Source organism: Orcinus orca, chromosome 3, assembly GCF_937001465.1.
Source record: "Orcinus orca chromosome 3, mOrcOrc1.1, whole genome shotgun sequence".
In the NCBI taxonomy this organism is placed as follows: domain Eukaryota; kingdom Metazoa; phylum Chordata; class Mammalia; order Artiodactyla; family Delphinidae; genus Orcinus; species Orcinus orca.
The window spans coordinates 34,667,084-34,692,879 of NC_064561.1; the positions used below are offsets into that span (position 1 = coordinate 34,667,084).

Genomic DNA, 25,796 nt, shown 5'->3' on the forward strand with positions numbered 1-25,796 from the left:
GACATTTTTGCTTGTCACAACTTGGTCTGGGGTGAAAGTGCTGCTGGCGTCTAGGGGGCAGAGGACAGGGATCCTGCTAAACATTCTGTTAACACAGGGCAGCCCCTCAACAAAGAATTATCCAGCCCAAACTGTCCGTAGTGCTGAGGTTGACAAATCACCAACTACATATGTGTGATTTTTAATTTTGATGAAACTCTGATTTTTATTAATATAAAAGACGAAAATAATAACTGACTTGTGAAGTTAAGCAATACCCTCCTCTTCTCCATCCCTGGCTCAGGCTTTAAGTCACTAACAAGAGGAAAAAAAGGGAAATAAAGAAATGAATTCCTCTACAGTGCTATTCTAGAACTCAGAGAACTTGAACCGATGAAAACTACTAAGACTGTTCACTGTTTGTCTTGACTATGACTCCCAACTCTCCTTCATTCTCTTCAGTCTCTCTGAGGATTTCTGAAGGAAAACACATACTCTGAGATCTGCCTTGTATGTTTTGCTTTTCCCTGTACCGTGCGACTCCTAGCATTCCTTCCTCTCTATCACAAACCATCTGGCTGTGCTTGCTTACTGCCAACACCTAAAGTCCCAACCAACACCCGTTGTACAGAGGAGGAAGGGGAGAAAGAGGGAAGAAGGGAGAGGGGGTGGAGGGGAAGACTCAAAAGGAGATACACTTCCCACATCTTTGGAGGTGCTCATTTTTGTTGTCTGGAGGGCTATTTATGCTCCCAGTAGGTACTGGAAGCATAATCACTGCAGAATAAGTAATATATTAGGGCTGGCTGTGAGCTGTGGGAACAGAAGTACAGTATTAATGTTACTCAGCTATTTTCTTAAATTATTTAAATGAAAAGGTCTGGACTATCCCACTCTCATTCACCACAGCTCTTGAGATTCTCCTTCGGTTCTGGATCTTTATCTCTGCACTGTCTTCCGCCAAAATACATCTGCTAGGCATTTTATTCTTTCAGTTAACTGTTCACATATATTTGAAACATTGAGAAGAATTTGCTGGCTTCCAACTTTGGCAAGCTAGATTATTTGGATCAACCAGTCCTCTAGAAACAAGAGCTAAAAATGTTTACTTTGGTACTGAGCAAAGCAGTAGAAAAGGAAAAAAAGGGGAGGGGGTGGTTAGGGGAGAAGTCTCTTAAAACTGTAGGCACAGACAGGACCTCATGGGACATTGTAGCCAAGATTATACATAGCTTGAGACAGCCAAGGAACCACCACCACCATGGTTGTGGCCAGAGCAGTGCAAAGCCATTCTGGAGATATGCAGATACAGCATTAGCTTTGAGGAAATACCACAAATAATTTCCAAGGGCAATGACCATCAAGCAGTGTAAGATAATTAGATTTGAAGAAACAAGGCAACATGAATGAAAACCAGCAGAAACAACAGATAGCATAAAAGACACAATTTAGACAATGAAATTATCAGATATAGATTTGAACACCAAGCCTACCACATTTAAAGAAACAATCAAATATTAGCAATTATAGTAAATCTGAATGGATAAATGCTCAGTTAAAAGATAACTACAAAATTTTAAAAATCCAAATTATATCTTTTTATTAAAACCTAATAAGTAAAATGACAGAAAAAAGGTACATCTTTTAAATAATAATCAAAAGAAACCTGGGGTGACTATACTAATAATGAACAAATATACATTTAAAAAAAATATCATCAGAGACAAAGAATTTCACCACATAATGATAAAAGTTTCAATTCACCAGGAAGATTTAAAATTTAGATTGACATGCCTCTGACAGCAAAATCTGGAGAATTTATAAAGCAAAAATTGGCAGACCTACAAATAAACAAATTTACAGTCACATTAAGAGATTTTAATATTCCTCTCTCAGTAACTGATAAAAGCAGCAGCAAAAGCTATGAGCAGAGATAGAGAAGATTTGATTACTATTCACACTCTTGATTTACACATAAATATACTGCTCCCAACAGCTGTAATTTTTAAGCACACATGTGATATTTTTGTAAACCTATTATGTTGAAATAAAAGAACAAATCTCAAAAATTTGCAAAGGATTGAAATTCCACAAGCATAATCTCTAACCATCATAATTTCCTAACACAATGAAATTGTTAGAAATTAATTCAAAGATAACTAGAAATTTCTCATATGTTTGAAATTAAGAAGTGAACTACATAATCCACAAATCAAAGGAAAAATATAATGGAGACTTAGAAAATATTTTGGATTTGAGGATAACAAAAATACTACATATCAATACATATGGGATGTAGCTAAAACTGTACTTTGAGAAAATGTATAGGCTTAAATACATGTAATCGAAAAAAAGAAAGGCTGAACACGAAGTAATCAAACATTATCTCAGAAAGAAAGAAAAGAATGGCATAAGAAATCCAATGAAAGAAGAAGGAAGGAAATTTTTAAAACATCAGAAGTTAATGAGGTAGAATACAAAACATAAAGTGGAAGGAATCTATAAAGCCCAAACTGACAATCATGTGGCAAAACTGAATAGATAAATTCAAAATGAGGAGTAGAGTTGATCAAACTCTTTTTTTTTTTCTTTACAGATAAATTAATTTCAACAGTAACTGCCTCATAATCCAAAAGAATAAAACTCTTGATATTCATGCTGCCGGTACCTTAAAATCATGAATGATCTGCCTTCTCCTAACTCTGTTAAATTGTAGAAATAAAACAATAAAGATTGTCCTATGAAATTGAAAATATAAACGAATATCAAATAGGTCAGCTAATAATATCATTTTTAAAGTATTAAAGAGTTCTCAAGGCTTGGAAAGGTTGAATTTAACTAGATTGAAGATGGCAATATACTTTAAGAAAGACTTTGGAGCAGGAGAGAGCTTGATCAGTTATGGAAGCCTTAGAGAAGATTTATCTGAAAACCAACAACATTCAGAGTACACGTGAAAACCCGTCTGGGGATGAGGATATCCTGCCGGCACAGTGATTCTGCCTGCCCTGGAAAGTATACCATCTGGTGGGATGCCACCAAACGTTTACCTTTTCTGACTACTTCCTTTTTTTCTGATTCTAAGCTTGTCAAGAAGTCTTTTAAGAATTTGCTTCCATTTGCAGTTTGCCTACTGCATGGATTCTTGACTTCAAGATTCAAAGGAAGTTATGGCCCTCTCCACAAGGGAAAAAAATGGTTTGCAAATATACATGCAATTTTTCATACAATTTTGGGAGATGATTGTGGAGACCATCCTGATACTCCAAGGCCTAAAGGGGAGAATGTGCTAAGTCAGAACAATATCTGGACCTCCTGACAGTTCTATTTCTCAAGGTAAATTAATAAATTAGCATCCTGGTTTGACATTTCAGTCTCCTGTGGACCTTTTCAGGAAAAGTTGGTGTCTTTAAGTCTGAACAACTTTGGAAAACTGAGGAAAACAGCATTCTGTACAGCCAATGGCTAGATAGAGGTGGCTGGGTTTAGTGTCTTGTATGGAGGAATTTCAGTGATCAAGATTCTTACTTTAGAAAGTAAGAATGCACCCCACATTACCTGCATCCCAGACAGTAATTATCAATGAGCAAAACCAGGTTGAATGAGTATCTGACCTTCAAAATAGTTTTCATCTTTAAATTTCACTTTTGTTAGATCTAAATCAAACAAAAAGAGATTCATTCGTATGAGTCTGGATATCTCCCTTACCCATTAATTTACAAACTTTGGTATTAGATTTGTATCCAAACAGCTTAGAAATGCCAGTGAAACCAAAAATACATGAACTTGTTAGGTAATAATTTTGGGAAGGCTCCTTGGGAGATGAGCGAAAAAACGAGTGAATGAGTCTATGTATATGAAGAATATTAAACAAAAGAAGAGTGAATGAACTTCTCAGACAAGTCTTTTGAACTTAATTAACAATTTTTCAAGGATCCCAACAAATATTAATAGCAAAAGTTTAATGCCAATGCATAATAAATAATCTTAAACATCACTGATGTCTACTTTGAAATAGCCAAGGCAAAAAAGAAAATGGTAACAAGTAAATCAGAAGAAAATTTAGTATGGGTGACCTAATCAAAGCTGTGAGTTTTTCTTCTTTCCTTTCTGTATAAAAGACATAACAGGATTTTATTCATCCACATTTTACCCAACCATCATATAAATTCAATATTGTATAGACTTCTAAAAAGATCAGCAGACATGAGAATGCTTTTCTTTCACCTTTGCTGTGGCATTAATGAGATATGAAGACCAATGCGTGTACCTCCAACTTTTAAAGTTTAGCCTATATTCAAAACAATCTAAGCAAAGGAATTGATTTATCATTTTCCCCCTTTTTATTTTTATTTATATTCATCCACACAGAAGAGACTTGACACATTTCCATAAGGATTAGTTTTAGGCCCATGTCTCTACATTGGCAGCCTCAAGATGCACACTGGAATATTAGAACATTTATTTGGTGGTGGTTGTGATTTGTCTGAAAGCTAATGGAAGAAAAGTGTAATATAAGTCCTTGGACACCTATGGGGAGGATCTAAGCTTACTAGGAGATGTTCCTTATAGAATTCTCTAGAACAAATATTCTTTTTAAAGTAAAACTGTAAGCTTGAATTAATAATGGTCAATATGCTAGTGACATTTTATATTATAAAAGGTTTTTATAATATTTATATTATAATAATATTCATTATAATAAACTAAATAATATAATATTTATTGTACAATAAATAATTATTATTATATAAGTATTAGATAATATTTATAATATATTATTATAGAATATTTATTTATATTATAAAAGGTTTTGAAGGACAAAAGTTCTCAAATATAAATAAAAAATCTCCAAACCTTTAACGTTCAGCTCAAGACAAAACAAAATTAAACTAAATCATACAAAACAAAATTCTCAAGAAAATAAAAAATAATTGTCAATCAAATCTCTTTTACATACTCTGACTTGACAGCTTGGATTATATAAAGATAAGGAATTTCTATTTAAACTAAATACATGAAGTCAAACTCAAGTCCCAACTCTTCATTTTCTCCTACTGAGTCTTATAAATAATTCCATGAAGACTTTAATAAACACTGACTGATTATGACAATGAGGAACTTGCTTTGAAGTCAATGGGCCCTTAGTAGATGTAAAAATGATTGCTAAGAGAGAGAAATTCCTTTCCACTTTAATAACTGTCTATAGCACTCATAGTTTGACAAGGCAGGAAGAACTATAACTCATGCATGAGAGACCATCCCTAATAAGACAGAAAGGAAGAGATGTATGTGGTGACCACAGACAGTTCAGGTTTAATTTATTCCCCAAACACTATGCTTATGCTGAAGACTTTTTAAAAGCTGAAGATGAGATTAACAAGTTTGGGTTTTCTTCTGGTGGGGAGGGAACTCTTAATATTCTTGATCAATCCTAAAAAAGCTGCCTATATCCACACTTATTTAGCTCCCGCACTTTCTTTTACTTATTATCCTCTGGATTCCCCTTCTACCAAACATTTACGGGTCTGCCACTTCACTCCCTTTGTGCCTAATCCAATAGACATCTCAGTCCTTTTCACACTTGACTCCTAGGTAATATTTGACATTCCTGATCCCTTATTTTTTGAAATACTCTCTCACTTTTATTTTCCTTCTGTTTTGGATCTTTTCTTCTCCAGCTCATCTCTAAATGTTGATGTTCTTTAAGGCTTGGACCAAAACCTCTTCTCTCTTCACTCTACCCATTCTACCTGCATGATCTCATCCAAGCTAGAGATCTCCAGCCTATGTCTACAATCAAGATCTCTTAGGCATATATCCACATGCCTAACAAATTCTGAGGCCTCTTTAATGTTTAAGCTTACGAAATGCAATTCAGCCAAAGCTGAAACTTATCTGCTTCCCCACAAACTTACTCTTCTAGATATGTTAGGTAATGGGAATTCTAATCAGTTGTCCTAAGCAGAAATCTGAGTTAGTGGTGAGACTCAGGTTTCTCCATATAATACCCAACATAATCATAGCTTCCTCGGTATTCTTGCTAAGGTGTATATCATGATTCTATCTCCTTAAAAATCTATTTCTGATTCTCTGCTGCCCACGAATAAGGCTCACTTTAATATTACATTCAAAACCCTTTACTGACATCAAACTAAGTTTCCTGTCTTGCCTCTTTCCTCCCCTAAGCCCCTGTGCTTATTAAGTCAGACTGAACTGCCTACTATTCTTCAAACATGCCAGGAGTTTTCACATCTTTATGCTTTTCCCCTGTATTTTCTCTTCTTAAAATACCTGTGTACTCCCGTCAAGCCTTATTCATTCCCTAAGACTGAGAAGAAACACATAAGCCCTCAGACAGAGCTAATTCCATCCTCCCATATGGCACCAAAGCACTTTGTTCAATCTTCCACTCAGCACTTCTGTATGTAGTATTAATATGTCTGCCTCACAAGCTGGAATACAGGCGCCCTGAGTGTAGGTACTCTGTTACCTATATCCTTAATGTCAAATCGTGTAGCAAAATTTTGGTGCACTCAATAAACTTTTAACAAATACAAAATGTCAGCAGTAGCCTCCCAGTTATCGTAATCACAAGCCTATCATGCTAGTGACATTTATAGGTCCATACTGACCCCAGAGTAAACACTCAGGTTCCCTTCTTGTCTCTCATTTGTGAGCTCAGGTTATATGTATCTTACCAGTCCTTTTGCAGTCCAACTTTTTCGTTCTAGGGACCCTCGTTTTCAGGGGAGCAATGACTCCATCGGAAGCTGATTTATGTGGCTTCAAGTAGGCACGACTTAGAGGGGCGATCCTAATGGCACTTTCTGCTCACTCATCCCACATGTCTCATTCAGCTGTGGCTCACAAGGCTATAAAAGTGTCTCTGCCTGCGTGATGAAACACGGCTACTCCAAGTACGGCAGAGATTTGAAAATAAAAAGTAAATCTCCTCCTTGGGTGGGATCCACATTATCATGCAATTTGTAAGCTGGCCCACGTGAGCCCATTTCAGGCACTTTTAGATCAGTGGAGCAGCTATTAAAGTGTCATCAAAGCATTTTTGACGCCATAGAATTAATCATGAAATCTGCTCCTGCCAGCTCACTTATCATATTCGAAATATTAATTTAGAGCAAAATTAAATCGGACACCCACCGACAGCAACATTTTGCCCTTCAGAACTCCCCTTCATATTGATTTATTAAGGGCTGCCAGAACAGTGTACCAGAACAATTCATTATTTCTTTCTGGATGTTTCCGTAGGCTTACAAATAGTCCTTGGGAATGAGAGGTGTTATCTGACAGTCCTCTGACAGGGGTATTTTTCAATTTGCATAACATTTGGGGGGGTTTATTGCGATTTAAAGAAGTTTCATTTTAGTATCAGAGGCAATGGGTGATTTGCTTCAAGAAGTTTTAGAGCCAGGGTGGTCATCTGACTGTGGTGCCAGTCAGAGATAATATAAAACTGAGTGCATCACTGACTCCACTCTCCAATGTGATGAGGTGCCGTAAAACGCAGAAAGGAAGCATAATGTATCCTTTTATGAACTATGTAAATATTCTTTTTACTTTTGCTATTAAGATCTCAAATACCTGCATGGGCACTTGAATACCATGGAAGTTTCAAATGATTAGCTGTGGCAATGCTAATTCCAGGCTGTAAAAGCAAACAGTCCTCTCTAATCCTGAGACAAAAGGCCTCCATCCCCAGACCTCAGAGAGTAATCATACTAGCAAAGCCACGGAACAACCACCCTCATGAGGCCCAACTTCACCACCTCATTTGTGTAAATAGTGTCGCAAACACAGATACAAATTAGAGATCGTCTTGTTTGAGTAACAGGCTGCGTGCTCATTCATTCCGTCATTCAATGCACTTTTAATTGAGTCCCTACCGCCAGGCACAGTTCTAAACCCTGGCCATACCTTGGGGAATGAGACAGACAAGGTCGCTTACACCTCAATTGAGGGGAATGGGGACAGAAAATAAGAAAGAAACAAATAGACAATTGCAGGTGCTGTGGAGAAAATAACATAGGGAAAAGGAACAGAAGGTCACGATGGGACGGAGAGAAACTACATTTTCATTGAGCAGTCAGGGAAGTTCTCTATGAACAGCTGGGAGAAGAACATTCAGGCAGAGGAAACAGTCAGCATTAAGATTTTTGCTGGAAAAATAGGAATCAGTTTGTGTGTATAAGAAACAAAAGAAAAAAAAGCTGGAGTGACTGGAGCATGGTGTGGAGAAGAGAACGCTCGGAGATGAGGTCAGCTGAGCAGTTGTCAAATCCTTTGCGTCTTGTGTACATATAATACGGTTTATGTTTTAAAATATCACCCTGGGGCTTCCCTGGTGGCGCAGTGGTTGAGAGTCCGCCTGCCGATGCAGGGGACACGAGTTCGTGACCCGGTCCGGGAAGATCCCACATGCCGCGGAGCGGCTGGGCCCGTGAGCCATGGCCGCTGAGCCAGCGCGTCCGGAGCCTGTGCTCCGCAACGGGAGAGGCCACAACAGTGAGAGGCCCGCGTACCGCAAAAAAAAATAATAATAAAAAATAAATAAAATATCACCCTGGCTACGCTGTGGGGAAGTACTTTAAGTCTCTATTCTCATATACTGCCCACCACCACACTATTAGGTTACTACTATCGCCACTCCCATTTTAGAGAGGGTAGGCAGAGAAGCCAAAGGCACAGCTAGTTAGTGCAAGAGCTGACACTCAGTGTCCTTAACCACTGTGCTCTGCCATCTCAAGTGAGGTACAAACATAATACAATTATTTAAAGCTTCTTCCAGATCCAAGGCAATCAGTACCCCACTGTCGTAGGTGAACAGATTCTGTTTAAAGGGGGTCTGTTATCCCACCCTCAGCTGGGCCCACAGTCCAGCACACAAAGCCAGACGTTAGAGGGGGATTCATGGTTGTTAGCATTTGCCTTATGTATTGAGGTGCTCCTATGCTGGGTGCATAAACATTTATAACTGTTATGTCTTCTTCTTGGATTGATACCTTGATCATTATGTAGTGTTTTTCCTTATCTCCTGTAACAGTCTTTATTTTAAGGTCTATTTTATCTGATACGAATATAGCTACTCCAGCTTTCTTTTGATTTTCATTTGCATGGAATACCTTTTTCCATCCCTTCGCTTTCAGTCTGTATGTGTCCCTAGGTTTGAAGTGGGTCTCTTGTAGACAACATATATATGGGTCTTGTTTTTGTATCGATTCAGCCAGGTTATCGATATGTATGTCCCTATTACCATTTCTTAATTGTTTTGGGATTGTTTTTGTGGGTCTTTTTCTTCTCTTGTGTTTCTCGCCTAGAGAAGTTTCTTTAGCATTCGTTATAAAGCTGGTTTTGTGGTGCTGAATTCTCTTAGCTTTTGCTTGTCTGAAGAGCTTTTGATTTCTCTGTTGAATCTGAACAAGATCCTTGCTGGGTAGAGCAAACTTGGGTGTAGGTTTTTCTCTTTCATCACTTTAAGCATATCCTGCCACTCCCTTCTGGTCTGCAGAGTTTCTGCTGAAAAATCAGCTGATAACCTCATGGGGATTCCTTTGTATGTTATTTTTTGTTTTTCCCTTGCTGCTTTTAATATTTTTTTCTTTGAATTTAATTTTTGTTACTTTGATTAATATGTGTCTTGGTGTGTTTCTCCTAGGGTTTATCCTGTATGGGACTCTCTGTGTTTCCTAGACTCAGGTAACTATTTCCTTTCCCATGTTAGAGAAGTTTTCCACTATAATCTCTTCAAATATTTTCTCAGTCCCTTTCTTTTTCTCTGTCTTCTGGGACCCCTATAATTCGAATGTTGGTGCATTTAGTGTTGTCCCAGAGGTCTCTGAGATTGTCTTCAATTCTTTCATTCTTTTTTCTTTATTCTGCTCCTTGGCAGTTATTTCCACCATTGTGTCTTCCAGCTCATTTATTCATTCTTCTGCCTCAGTTATTCTGTTATTGATTCCTTCTAGTGTGTTTTTCATTTCAGTTTTTGTGTTGTTCATCTCTGTTTGTTGTTTAGTTCTTCTAGATCTTTGTTAAACATTTCTTGTATTTTCTCAATCCGTGCCTCCATTCTATTTCTGAGATTCTGGATCATCTTTACTATCATTACTATGAATTCTTTTTCAGGTAGATTGTCTAGTTCCTCTTCATTTATTTGGTCTTATAGGATTTTACCTTGCTCCTGCATCTGTGACATAATTTTTTGCTGTCTCATTGTTTTTTTGTTTGTTTTTTTCTTTTTTTTGATGAGTGGGATTGTGTTCCTGTCTTACTGGTTGTTTGGCCTGAGACTTCCAACACTGGAGTTTGTAGGCCGTTGGGTAGAGCTGGATCTTGCTGCTTGGATGAGGACCTCTGGGAGACCTCACTCTGAAGAATATTCCCTGGGGTCTGAGGTTCTCTGTTAATCCAGTGGTTTAATCCAGGAGCTCCCACCTCATGAGCTTTATCCCGACCCCTGGCTCAGGAACCAAGATCCCACAAGCCACGCGGGGAGGCAAAAAAAAAAAAAAAGGTGAACAATAACAAAGTAAAAAATAAAATTAGATTAGGAAACTCACAGATATGGTAGAAAGAATATAAAAATTAAAATACAGATGAAACAACACTGGAAGATAAAACAGAACCACAATAGTAAAAAAGAGGGGGAAGAAAATAAAAAAAGGTGGAAAAGGCCTTGGCTGTGGAGAGCGGGGCCTAAGTAGAGGTGGGGTTTGGGTGGTGGGCGGGGCCTATGCTTAGGACCCACAGGGCTGGAAAAGGCCCTGGGAGGTGTGAGGGGCTGGGGCTTCTGCTCAACGAAACAGAAGGGGCCCTGGTGCACCTCCCGCCTCTGGTCTAACAGGGCAGGGGACCCCACCTGGGAGCCCAGCAGGCTTCCTGGGCCCGATTGGGTGGGTCAAATGCCCTCTGCTCCTTCTCCTGACCCTCTGGTCCTGGAGGGCCCCTCCCACCTGCCTCTCCTGTTCTGCCCCAGCCTTCCTCCTATGTCCCCAGGACCTATGCAGCCCAGAGGTGGCCTCTGAGGGTACAGGACCTGGCCGAGAGCAGGGCAGACTTCCCCGGCTGATTGGGCAGGGGAAATTCTGGTCATGCTCCCCCTGATCCGAGCCCCTGAGGGTCACTCCAGGTGTGGGAACACCTCCCCTTGTCTCAGCCACCCCTCAGCAGCGCCGGTCCTGTCCAGCCTCCACTTCTCCTCCCCCCTCAGCACCCCCACATCCTACTGGTTCACTTGGGGGTTCCTCCCATCTCCTTGGGCGTTGAAGTCCCCCCAAGCATCCAGCAGGCACCCTAGTGGAGGGGAGACGCGTACTCTGTGTTTTCCTACACTGCCATCTTGACTCCGCCACCCCCCCTTAACTAATTTTACTCTTCACCATCCTGCTATAAGATGTATATATATATGTATATATATACACATAATGTGATGAAAGCATAAGATGGATTATACGGTTCAAAAAGGTTTCCTTTAGGAGCCTTTGTCCAATCTGAAATTGATGATTTTCTTTCTTCTCATTCAATTTCTAACGCCAGCAAAAAATTTTATCTAACGTAACAGAAATAGCTTTCTCTCCTCCAAGTTACTTTCTTATTTTTAGTGGCTCGGGATCCTTCATCTTTCCCTGTAGCAAATATTTATGGGTTTTTCTTTTGATCTCTGTGGGAAGAGAAATACATAGAGTAAAACCACAGGAGACTCCTGAGGTCACATGTGGTCCAGAAGAGGAAAGCATGGCCCTGGGATTGGTCTCAGAATGCTAGGGATTAGCAGCGAAACCAGAATGCTCCCTTTCCTGTACCACATCTTATTTCCCTGAAACATCCCTCAGTTGCTGCCTACCCTGAGATACACACTGTTCCCATGCACTGAATGCTGTTTTGGAGCACCATGCCTTTGAACTGGCTGGTTCCTCTGGCTGGAACACCCTTCTCTTCTCTACCTGACAATTCTCAAAAGTCTCCCTGTCTAAGAAGCCATATTAGTCTCCTACTGCTGTGGCAACAAATTACTTAAGACAACACAAATTTATTACCTCACAGTGTTGGAGCTGAGAAGTTCAAAAAAGACCAGCTTGCTTTTGGGGAGCATCTGTTTCATTGCCTTTTCCAGATTCTTGGCACCACCTAAATGCCTTGTCTCTTGGGCCCTTTCTGCACCTTAAAAGCCTTCCGGGTACCTCATGCCTCTCTCCTACAAGGTTCTTTGTGATTACATCGGACCAACCTATTGTAACCCAGGATGGTCTTCCTATTGTAAAATCTTTAACTTAATCACACATGCAAAGTTCCTTCTTCACATGTACAGTAACATATTCATGGGTTCTGCAGATAAGGACATGGATATCTTTGGAGTGGAGGGCATTGTTCTGTCCATCACAGAAGCCTACACTGATTTTGTACTCTAGAGTAAAGCTTTGCCATCCTTTGGCAACAAGACAACCTTAGTTGTGTGCTCCCCGCAGGGTCAGGTATAGGCAGCTGCCCAAGATTCTTATCCAAATTAGAACAATGCTGTAAATGTAATGAGGTGCTGGAGGGAATTGTATTTGCCAGAAAACCTCCCAGGAAGGAAATCTGTTTGCTTAGAAGAAGCACTTTGATAAGCTACTTAGAGGGCAGGGAGGAAGATGGGGCTCCCAAGGAGCCCCAACACAATGTTTTCTAAAGAGGACTCCAGTTTGTAAGTGGGCCTCATCCTTCTCTGCCCCTTCCAACCACCGACTCAACCCCCTTTCTAGGTAAACAGTGAACACACATTGAAACAGTATTTGTTGGAAAAGAAACCAAACTATTAGTGGGTACAGAGGGCCAACATATCCCATTTGGGAACCTATCTAATATTTCAGGGCTTATCCCTTTGCTATAATTTTCTTCATCTGTAAAATGGGGATAAAAGATTTTCTTCGTATGTTGTTGGGAAGACCAAATATATAAAATGTTTAAAATAGTGCCATACACATAGTGAATGCTTAATAAACCTTTACTATCCTTACTGGGCATTACTCTGCTTATATGAGGGCCATCTGGTTAGATAGGCTGTGAATTCTTCAAACCCAAGTGTTAATCATTTCTGCAGTAACTACAACTCACTGTCCCATACAATAGCTCGTAGCCACACTGGACTATTTATATTCACATTCAAATTAATTGCAATTACACAAAAATTTAGAATCCAAGTCCTCAGTCACAGGAGCCACATTTTAAGTGCTCCGTAGCCACATGCGGCTGGTGTGGTGGACAACATAAACACAGATCATTTCCAACATCAGATAAAACGCTACTGCAGAGCGCATTCAGTAAATACCCCATGTCAAGGAATACTGTAAGATCTTCAGAGGGGACAGGGAAAGTTTAATGTACTTATAGACTCACACATATGTGATAGTCATAGTTCTTTTATGGTAAATCTTAAGACCATAATAGATCTAAAATTAAATAGGATTCTAAACTCTAAAATGAGTATGTTCCTGGGGCTTTGTGGTTTCTTGTATTATGAAGACATCTTTTTCCGGCCTCTACCATCTTTTTTGGCACTAACCAGCCAAAATCTATTAACCTCCTTGTGGTAATGACACCACTTTCTCATAATCTTTAAAACTCTGAGTGGATTACGTGAGGCAAGAAAAGAGGACACATATAGTTCAGGTCATACTCATATTATCCAAGATGCACGATATGCTATAATAGTCTGACTTTCAACATATCACCTAACATTACTCTCACATAAAAAAAAAAAAAAAAAACTCCACTCATGTTTTCTCTACCTAGCCCCAATGGTAGTATAGAATTTATTTCTATCACAGGCACTCATTATATAGAATTCAACAGGAAGAATGACAAGTTTAGTCACCATTCCAATATTCTGCACCCACAGCAGATACTGTTAATCAATCCATAACATTCTCCATACAACCCATTGGCTTGGATATGGCATCAGAATCCTTCTCAACACTAGGCTCCAGGTGGCATTGACCAAACGGTTGATATTGCCATCTGAGTTTAAACCTACCTGTCACTCCTGGGTCAAAGGGTGTTTAGTGGATAGAAAGAATCCAAGAAGCAGAGGAAATCCAACTGTCCCATTTAAACAATGCTACTTTCTTTAAGGCATACTTATGTTTCATTTCTTTTCCTTTTTTAGTATAAGAGAAATGTTCTTTAACCAAGAACTCAGTGGAGCAACAGTGCCACCCAATGGCTTGTTAGGTTAGTTTTGCATTTAACTGTTACCATTTTAACAGAGAAACTGTCTCCCACAGATAAAAATGGGAACTGGAATTGGCTATTAGTTGCTTAAGCTGCTATTCACCGTTTTTCGAAATGATACATACACAGAAGGTAGGAGGCAACCTGAGAAATGGAATTGTCTTATAACAGAACCCTCATCACGTTTCCACTATCAAATCAAACAGCTCAACACAAAGAAAGGCTCCATATGAATTTATAAATGAACAGGACGGATTTTCACCTCTCATTTATAAGTGGGTGGAATGGACAACAGTTGCCCAACACCTCCATGCCCCCCTCCAGGTGAGCGTGGCTCTTTTTTCCCTATTTTCTTAGAAATCAGTGTGCTAAATTCACCCTACAAGAAATGTTAAAGTAGGTATATGTATTGCAGCATTTTATATGCAAAAAAGGCTATGACAAGTATTATAAATAGAACTATTATTTAGTTTAAAAGCAAGCAGAATTTATATTTCACAATCGGAGAGCACTCAAGCTTTGAGATTCAAGTAAGCAAAATAAATCTGAGCTTTTTGCACTGTGAAATCGAAGCTCTAACTCTATTAATAGAAGAGGTGAGTAATAGATTTCCCTGGTTGGATGGTGGTGGGTTTTTATTACCCAATCTTCGTGATCTGCATAGCTCACCAAACACTTCCAAAGTGAGGTGACAGGGAGTCTCCAGGCACTAAGATTACATATTGTTAGTGGTGGCGTTTTTTCTCCCTTGGAGGGACTTATTTGAAGATCTAGAGACATCCCCACAGGACTGGAGAGCCCAAGGAAAGGAAAAAGTCTGCTCTTCTTTTTAACTTCCAATCAATCAGGGTGCTCATAAAGTCTTTTTTTTTTTTTTTAAACTACATTGATGTTTTTTAGAAAAATATTCCAACAGTCAAACAGAATGAGTGGGTCCTGGGTTGTTCTGTTTTTTTTTGTTTTTTTTTTACGGTACGCGGGCCTCTCACTGTTGTGGCCTCTCCCGTTGCAGAGCACAGGCTCAGCGGCCATGGCTCACATGCCTAGCCGCTCTGCGGCCTATGGGATCTTCCCGAACCGGGGCACGAACCCGTGTCCCCTGCATCGGCAGGCAGACTCTCAACCACTGCGCCACCAGGGAAGCCCAGTTCTGATCTTTTTTAATGCATAAAGAGGTGACACACAAATACGTATTACTGTTTACTAGTGACTGCTATGATTAATCATTTTTGAAGAAAAATAAAATTCCCAATCTGGCATCCATTTGTGGTCAAAAGCTTTTTGTCCAGAACTTCTTTATTCAACCTTTGTTCTCTTACTTCATTTAGTTTTTGTTTCAGTGACTTAGGCTGTATTTTGCCAATAAATATGATTAACTGGAAAAAGACTCTAGCTTTGAAAATGAAATGTATAGGCTGAACAGAGGCACAGAGGAAATATTTTATGCTAAGACTAAAAATATGCCCCGAGTGAATCTGAGAAGACTATTCAGTTAGGTTCATGCTTCTTCATTGTGTCAGTAGGTAGGAAGTTCAATTAGAAGAAGTTCCACGGGTTACTTTGATATTTTTTTAAAATAATCATAATTTGTTCTTAGAGCGCTGAAACTGTATGAAACTACTTTAACGAGAAGCAGGGAAATGTGAGCCGTCAGTGTGTGAGATTTTAGATCAGTGAACTTATTACACTTTAATCCCAGTTCAGCCACAAATTACGTGGATCTGAGTCAATTACTTAAAGCCTATGAGCCTCAATTTCCAAATCTGTTACATGGAAACACCAAAAGCACAAATCCATAATACTGTTATGAGGATACATGAGTACTGTCTATGGCGAAAGAATAGAATATTAAGAAACTCTCCAGCCCTCCAACGTAACTGGAGTGGCAAGAGATATGAGAAGAAAGGAAGACTCAAGTTAGAAAGTGACTTGTATCCTAGAAAGTAGTCTCAGAAGAAAGCCAGAGGTAAAGAAGGAAGATGAGGAAGATTGCGGGCTCCTGGGGCAAACCACCTACATTTTAATACAATTTCACCACTTCCCAGCATCATAATCACACATCTCCAAATCTTGGTTTTCTCATCTGTAACATGGGAACAGTAATAGTACCGCCGCATAAACGATACAGGATACACCGAGGAAAGGCACAAATAGCTCTTACATACTGCGTAGATCAGAATAAGCATTAACTAAGCAGGAACCAGAAGCAGAATTTATCTTCACTGTGGTTAAGGTGATAGCATATATGCTTGTGCCTGTGCTTATTTTCACTGAGAGAGGCAGAGCTTAGTAACTGTCACATCACGCAAAGTTAAATCAGCTTTGTGGAAGACAGAACAAGTGGGACCGTGACCTGCGGGATCCATAGTAAATTACTGAAATTCATAATGCTCTTTTTAACCTAGCCATTCTTCACGATAAATGCTGTTAGGTTCATACCCTTACCAGGTAGGTAGTATGGGGGAGGGAGACAAGTTCTGCTTTTAAGGAGGAGGAATTCTAGTTCAGGAGACAGAACCTTCACACAGTAAATGTCAACTGAGGGGAACCCATAACCAACACTTAGACAGATGCTTTTGCACAGCAGGAAAGACTCTCAGCCAGACCATCTGGGTTTGATGACTGGCATTGCCAGGTGGTGCCACGTAGGAGCTGTGTGACCTTAGGAAGGTTACCTAACTCTATTAATTTACTGTTGACATCTATGAACGAAGGTAACAATAATACTTACCTAATTGACTTGTGCAGAATAAAAGAGTTAAAATACATAAGGGACCTGGAGCATATTTTGTGTTAAATAACTATTTACTAATACGCCTACTTCCACTACTAGGAATAAAGGTTCACTAATAAAGGCATATTTGAAGCCAGATGTGTTTCAGAACTTTTTTGATGTTAGAATGATAGCATGGTACGAACACCATATATTACACAATCCTTCCAGTGAATATAGGACAGCCCCTATATTCAAAATATTAATATTTCTGCAATATGAATTTTCACAACTGTTAGCTAAATAAAGACGTATAAAGAGACTCCTGTCCAGCAAAGTCAGATTTTGCTGATAAATGAGTTCAGATCAGGTAAGATTTTTATCACCAGATGAGTTTTTAAAAGCTTTTAGCTTCCAGAGCTTTTTGAATTTTGGCTTTGTGGATCTGTACAACTATGAACATTAGAGATTGGGAAGGCTTCAGAGAGGGGCATTTTTTCCTGGTTGCTAAAGAAGAGTAGAGGAATTGCAAGCAAAGGAGATCTGTGACAGACTCTCAGGTCGAAGTGAGCAGAAACCCCATGTAAGATAGAAGGGGCAGAGGGAGAGGTGAGGCTGGGGTCAAATCACCTGATCCCACCCCCTACAACTGTCAGAGATCAGACAAGTACTGGCACAATAATAGTGTTAATTCTCTTGGAATAGTGCCACATCTTTAGACTTAACGTATGTAGCCAGGGACTGTAAACCAACAGGTCTGGACATCCAGTGGTGGTCTTGCAGATGTGTTTGTTCTGCTGACACTGTGTTTAGCTTTTGGAATGTGGATACTTCAGGAAGGGTACATACCTGCCACTTGCCACAGATGGTCCCATCACTCTCCACTGTCTTTACCCAGCTGGATTCTCTCACTTCTATCTCTCTGGTCTCTCCTGGCATTGGAATTGTTGACCCCTGGTTGGCAAATAAAAGAAAATGACTGTTTGAAATGAGTCCTGAGATTTTAAATGATCAATTACATGGTTGAATTCATCTTATGGTCTCTATATAGATTGTAGAGAGGTTCATGCCAGCTCTCTTGATTAGCAGTGGCTTTCCAAAATGCTGCATTTATGAAGACCTTTTAGGCTGCTGTCAGGCTCAGTGTTACAGGGGAGTAGAAGGAGAACATTAATCTGGCCTATGTTTTACATCACTTATTCTCAAAATATAATCCAGTGAGTAAAAGTAACATATTACATGATCTTTTCCTGTTCTATCCAGTATGGTACTCACTAGCCACATATGGCCACTGAACGCTGGAAATATGACTAATCCAAGTTGAAATATGCTGTAAGCATAAAATACACACCAGACTTCAAAGGCTTTGTACAAAAAAATATGTAAAATACCCCATTAATAATGTTTAATATTGATTACATAGCATAATAATATTTTTATATATATTTGATAAAGTACATTATTAAAATTAAGTTTACCTGTTTTGGTTTTTTTTTACTTTTTTAACATGGCTGCTCAAAAACTGGAAATCATATATATGTCTCGTATGATATTTCTATTGGATATCATTATTCTATATTATATATGTTAATGATGTAGTAATATTAAAAGTGATTTCTGACCCTCATTTCTATTATTTGGGCAATTTTAATGACCTAGAAACCCCATCAAATTATTATTTTAGCCAAAACCAAAAAATATTTCCTGTTAACTGTTTTTAAAATTTTTTTTGGCCACGCAGCACAGCATGTGGGATCTTAGGTCCCCGACCAGGGGTCGAACCTGTACCCCCTGCGCTGGAAGGGTGGAGTCAACCACTGGACCACCAGGGAAGTCCTTTCCTGTTAACTCTTGATAGGAAAAAGATGAAAATTTCCAGCAGAGGCTCTCTTGAATTTCATCCCCCAATGAACTTTCCAAAGTTCCCTCCCCATCACACCCAACACCAAATGAGAATCACTGCTCTAGAACAGCCCAAGGGCCAAGTCCACCAGCCACATGCATATGTTTGCACACTGTCTATGATTCCCTTTGCACTAAAATGGCAGGGTTCACTGAGTGTGACAGGGAGGGTCCCCAAAGTCTAAATTACCCACGAATTTTTCCTTTACAGAAAACATTTACTGACCCCTGCTCTAGAGTAACAATTCCAAATGAGCTTTTCTAAATTTATCCTCATAACAGACATTTAGATCAGTTTACAGATGCAAAAAAAATTGCTTAGGAAGAAGCTTGAATCATCAGTGTTACAAACCACTAATACACTCAGGAATAAAGCATTATTTTTCAGCTTCTAAAATTCTTCAAATTGTTTCTTGGAAACCATGCTTTGTAAAATGGGATCCTGGGGGCAATCAGTAGACTGAGGGTTATTTGAGGCTGAAATAAGGAAACAATAAAGGGGATTACTTCAGCTCGTTTGCTCTGCTAAAGATGCCATAGAACTTCATATTTTACTGACATGTTTCCAACTTAAGAATGGACATCTGAATTAATGGTAAATTACTGAGAACTTCCTTACATCGATCATACGTATCCTAAAATAAACTTTTGGCTGCTTAGCTAATAGATATTTTTCTAAGTTTCTATGAGAAATTGAGGATATTATTGATATATTATTACCTTTGTCGTAACATGCCATTTTTTTTTTTCTCATAAGTTGAATCTAAATCTCCTGGTTTTTAGAACCCATTAGAGAAAGCTTCTGGTTTACGGTTCATCATACAAAAAGTACGTAGATCCTATGTTAAAACTGGCATTGTGCTTAGAAAACTACCCTCTGGAGGCTGATAAAGCACTGTCTCACCCTTCTAAGACCTAGTTTTCATATTAAAGGTCGCATATGCTCATTTTCCAATTTTATTAGCTTTCTTCACAACTGGTTAAAAATGGAAAGAAAAGAAATTACAATTCTAATTGTGACTCTACTTAACTAGTTCAAACTGATTTAAGTATGAATATCTGAGAAGCCTGAAAACTCAACAGCCATTTAAAAGTCTATTTGAGCAGTAGATCACAATTCCTTAGAGAAATGGAAAGGTGCTTTAGAGTCTAATGCTTCCTTTTGAACTGTATATCACTTTTTCCATTTAGAATTCATTTGAATGCAGAGATCGAGTTAGGTTCTTTTCGTTGGAGACACTCCAAATATTTTTACAGTTATTTGAATACCATATTGACAAGCCCATTATATTTACTCGTCCTAAAACAAATAATTTCCACATATTCTAAGCTTTAAAATTCTCTAGTACAAATTATTAAAAGATTATAAAGTGTTTGTCTGTGTATTTTTAAAGGGAGGGATTTGTGACTTCTTAAAAAAGGAAAATATTTGAATAGCAGTTATAATTCTAGTATATTCACAAATCAGTCATTAAAATGCATAGAGCAGAGTAGTTGCAGCTGTATACAGCTTTTATTATTCAGACTGCTAAATGGGTGAAACATATATTTTAATTTAATGTGTAATGCACAACTCAGAATGAACCAGAATGATTCTTCCTCCCCTCCCTTTCCTAAGGAGCAGCTAGAGATCCTTCAACGGGCTGGTGATAATTTCTCCTGGACAACAGCCAGCCGAGATTTATTGAATATGCTGGCATCTCTTCATAAAACACTGCAAGAGCTGGCAGAAGTTTAGTGAAAAAATCAGCCCGTAACATTTCTACTTTTATTCATATATTTTCATGGAGAATTTAACTGCTAAACCTTCAGCTCTGGTTACCAATTATGGCCCAATGGGAACTTCAGCTCCTATAGAAAGTTAACAAAGAGGGGTCTTCCCATTTCATTATTATGAGAATAGAAGACTTGGGTTTGACAGTGGGGGTCGGGAGGGTGTGCATTAAAGTCCTGACTAAAGGGAACTACAAAGAACCACCTCGATGTTACTGATAAAGGGGAGGAAAAGGTAAAGAAAGGGTGTTTATTCTCATTTAGTGACCGCAGAAGTCAGTGAAGGTATCTTTGAAAGCAAAATAAATCATACGATATGACTGTATTCAAAAGGTTGTGTTTCCTCTATTTTAAATAGGCCAGACTCTTGCCTGGAGGGCTCCTACCTGGAGAATACTATTGTCTAGTTAATGGTCAAACTTTCTCTCCAGCTAGTTGGAGTGCCATCTTGAGCCTCCCTGCAAAATAAAGGCCCTCCCCTTATATTTTCAGAGCAAACAAAATCCCATTTATAGCTTCTCATAACTCTACAAATACTTGCAGTCTGTTTTATTTCTCTGCTGAAGTGTAAGGTTCTCTCAGATGCAATTTATTCCTTTCTTAAGGTCTCCAGCAAGCTCTCATTGGAGTTCTGTACTCTACTTCTAGAGCACAAATCTCAGTGGTAGTGCTTAACTAATTTATTGTGTTTAATCAGAGACTCTGAAAAATAATTTTCTTGTGTCTTTCCATGTCTAGAGATTTATACTGGTGCTCAGTCTCTTAGAAAGGACAGCACTAAACTTCACATTGGTTATGTTGGCTGTTGGATTTAGTCAATTCGTGACCGTATCAAGAGAGGATTGTATCTTTAGCATTCTGGGTAATTTCACCATAGAGAGGAACAAATTCGGGCAGAGAGTTTAACAGTCTTAAGAGACTCTGATCTTGACTTATTGAATCACTGAAGCAAACCATGACACACAATAGCCTTCAAATCTGTGAGACTCTCTGTGCTCTCTCAGCCTGCCACTGCTGTGTGGCAGGTGCCTGTCACGGTCTAAAGTCCTTTTCTTAACCTCAAGATGTCCGGATTGAACACAAAGGCACAGGCGTATCTCTTCCAATTTTTTATCATTTTTAAGTCATCAGTAATATGGCCCTCTCTCTCCTATGTGTAGACTGTTTTTGAGACATCCTCAGTACTTATTCATGTTTTACCCACTACTTTATAGAAGGGATTTGAGGTGTCCTTATAATAAGGGAGATAAGTCTCATGAGTTTAATAAAATATAAAAGGAATTCAGGACCATGGAGAGGTAGAACATGGAAATATGCTACCTCGTGGAGCATGTATAATCAAAACTGGCTTTAACACATGACTTGATGCTTCTTGCTGACAGTACAAAAGGAACACAAGCCATGATCCACATGGTTCCTTTCCCTCACTTCTAAAACATATTTATCCTTCTTATCCACATCTGTGTGACTTTGTAGCCCAATTGCCTTATTATACATTCAAAGTTCATCATTTCATCACATCAATTTATCATAAAAGAAAAAAAAATAGGAGAGGTCAGTATGAGTACTCTTACTAGCATCTTAATTCATATTCCTTTATATGTTAGAGAAAAATCGGATCCTAATCTCTTCCAAGACCATGCCTGACACCTGTGCTATTGGTTTTATTCTACTTCTGGAACCTTATTCATCAATTAGCTACTTGCTCTTGCATCCTAAATTCCTCTCATCTCTTTCCCTCTGTCTTTAAATATTACAAGTCTCTCCTAAAAGGAAAAGCTTCCTTCCATTCAGCCTAATTTTCAAGCCTACTAACCCCATCCCTTTGCCTCTTTGATTATCAAACTTCTTAAACGAATAGAGTATTCTCACAGACTGCTCATTCTTACTTCCTTAATCCTCTGGACTATTGTCAGAACTCCCTGACGTTTATCTGGAAAACCTTGTCGATGACTCTCTGTTTGCCCAACTCAAAACTTCCCCCTCTGTCCTCTTCAGTCCTCGCCTAATTTATACCTGGAATATCTCTCTTAGTTCCTGCTCCCAACCTCTCCTCTTGCTGATGCACTGTCTTTATTTCTATTAGAGTTAACTTTCTAAGCAAAAGTTGGATTATATCACTTGGAAAACTCAAGATCAACCTCAGCTACATTTTACCTCAACTCTGGACACTCCTTATATGCGCGTGTGCGCGCGCACACACACACACACACACACACACCCCCCAAGACACACACCCAGACGCTGCTTTAGCCATTCAGAGCTCATGCCACAGTGACACTGCTCTGCAAAGAATATCCTTCCTCAACTTCTCCACTTGGCAAACTCCTGTTCCTTGGTTCTCCCTGACCCTCTCTGTCCCACCCTGAGGAATTAATCCTGTGTATTACCAAGGTACCCAATTAGCCTGCATGACAGTTATTTGTTAATATGTCTCTCTCCTCCAAAATGTAAATTCATCTAAGAAAGAGAACTTGTCCTACTCCCCTTTCAATCTCTGGTAATTCAGTCTGTAATAAATATTTAGCAAATTATCATGTTAGTCTAATATTACTATTCTGCTACTGACCCCAGATATATGTACATAGGCAAATTTATAATATAGATGACTTTGGTCACTCATTCCATCCCTATAGTATTGTCAACTATCCTTAGCTGATCAGAACTTATCATGGGCATGTTTTCACTATCTACAGCCTAACACTGAAACCTGGACCGGAAATGGCAATCCTAACATTTTAACAATATCACTATCAACATTTATTTATTAACCGTTTGATATTTGCAGTGCCCTGTGCTAAGCACTTTTCATCCTTTACCTCCTTTCCTCCTCAAAACAAGCCAAAAAGAGGGAGTGACACCAGCAAGGTGGTGGAATAGGAATGCCTTCACAGACAGATTCCATCAGTAAGAAATCCAGAAATGAGTTAAGAAGCTCCCATGCCTCAAATGAGCAAGAAACCAGCCACACTGAAGCTGGCAGGAAAATCTGAGACACCTTCTTTCCAAAATCCCTATCCCTAGCATAGCATCATATGATTGGGACCAAAAACTCCATTTGCCAGTTTCTCCCAGGGGCGGGGAAAGGGTTCACTGTGCGTTCAATGCCCCAACTTTTATGGGACTACCCAGACAACTGGCTTCCATGTAGCATCTCTCAGAGCACTGACGAACATGCATACTATAGCCCCCTGGGGCCAGTGAGAACAGTGATAGTGATTTGGGCTGGCAGTCATCATAGCCACTCCCCCTGGCTCAGCACACGTTGAGCTGATGAAAAACCCAAGCTCCTAGCTTGTCCCCGAGGAGGGGAAGAGTTGGACAGAGCGTCCAATGACCCAACTTACCTGAAGGCCGCCTGAGGAATTGGCCTCAGTCTTGCCTCAGTATTTATCTAAAAATACTGATGTGACCCAACAAAATCTAGATGCCTGAGGCCACTAAGAATAAAACAGACTCGACAAGCACAAAGGTTTGAGAGACCCAGAATCTCTGGCCAGGCTGATGAGTGGGGGTCTTTTCTGTATGAAGCGAGTCCATGAACATTAGGAGAAGTCGCTACTTGTCGAATGTGCAGATACCAATACAGAGAGTGAAGAAAAATGAAATAACAGGGAAATCAGTTCAAACAGAGGAACAAGATAAATCTCCAGAACTGACCCTAAAGAAGCAGAAACTTGACAGAGAATTCAAAATAACTGTCATAAAGATCCTCCCTGAGATCAGGAGAAAAATGCCAGAACAATATGAGAATTTCCACAAAGAGACAGAAAACTTACAGAAATCACCTACCTGAAGAATACAATAAACGAACTGAAAAATTCACCAGAGGAGCTAAACAGCAGACTAGATCAGGAAGGAGAGAGGATCAATGAACACTGGAAATTATTCAGTCAGAGGAATACATTGAAAAATATTAAAAAAGAATAAAGAAAGCCTCAGGGACACCTGAGATACAATCAAATGGACCAATATACACATTGTGGGAGTCCCAGAAGGAAAAGAAGAGAGATAAAGAGGCAGAAAGTGTATTCAAGGAAATAGTGGCTGAAAGCTTCCCAAATCTGGGGAAGGAAATGGACATCCAAATGCAGGAAACCCAGAAGATCCTAAATAAGAGTAACTAAGTCAAATGCCCATTGAGAAACATAAATTGTCAAAAGGCAAAGGCAAAGATAGAATTTTGAAAGCAATAAAAAGAGACGTGTGATGTACAAAGGAACCCACATAAGACTCTCAGTGGATTTCTCAGCAGAGAAGGGAGTAGAATGATATATTTAAAGTGCTGAAATAAAAACACTGCCAACCAGGAATACTATACCTGGAAAAACAGTCTTTCAAGAACGAAGATAAAGACTTTCTCAGAAAACAAAAGCTGAGGTAATTCATCACCACTAGACCTGCCTGACAAAAAATGCTAAAGTTCTTCTAGTAGAAATGAAAGAATGCTAAATAAGACACCAGCATAAGAAAGTATAAAACTCACTGATAAAGGTAAATATACATATAAATACAGAATACTGTAATGGTGGTGGGTAAATCACTTTTAATTCTAGTATAAAAATTAAAAGACAAAAGTATTAAAAAATCACTATAACTAACAAATCTGTTAATGGATACACAGTACAAATAGATGTAAATACTAACATCAATAACTTAAGGTGTGTGGGGCAGGGGAGTAAAGGTGTTGAGTTTTTGCAAGCAATTGAAGTCTTATGAGCTTAAAATAGACTGTTATAACTATATGGCATTTTTATATAAGCCCTATGGTAACCACAAAGAAAATACCTATAGAAATTACACAAAAGAAAAAGGGACAGGAATAAAAGCCTATCAATACAAATTAAAAAATCAATGAAACACAAAGGAAGATAGCAAAAGAGGAAAGGAGGGACAAAAGAAATACAAAAATAAAACAAAACAGAAAACAAGGAACAAATTGGTGATAGTAGATCCTTTCCTATCAATAACTACTTTAAAAGTAAATAGACTAAACTCCCCAATCAAAAGACAAAGAATGGTTGGATAGACTTTAAAAATTCAATTACATGCTGTCTACAATAAACTCACTTTAGATTTAAAGACACACATGGGCTGAATGTGAAGGGATGGGGAAAGATAATCCATGCAAATGGCAACCAAAAGAGAGTAGGATTGGCTATACTTACATCATACAAAATAGACTTTAAGTCAAAAACTATCA

The 25,796-nt window shown here is 38.8% G+C and overlaps 1 long non-coding RNA gene across 1 annotated transcript in view; it reads right to left on the bottom strand.

The window, feature by feature from the left end:
* Positions 1-25,796, bottom strand: part of LOC117202209 (uncharacterized) — a 263,569-nt gene that overhangs the window by 188,400 nt on the left and 49,373 nt on the right. The window contains exon 2 of the long non-coding RNA XR_004484411.2: positions 17,768-17,872. This is a non-coding gene — a long non-coding RNA (uncharacterized LOC117202209). The remainder of the gene's footprint in view (positions 1-17,767; positions 17,873-25,796) is intronic.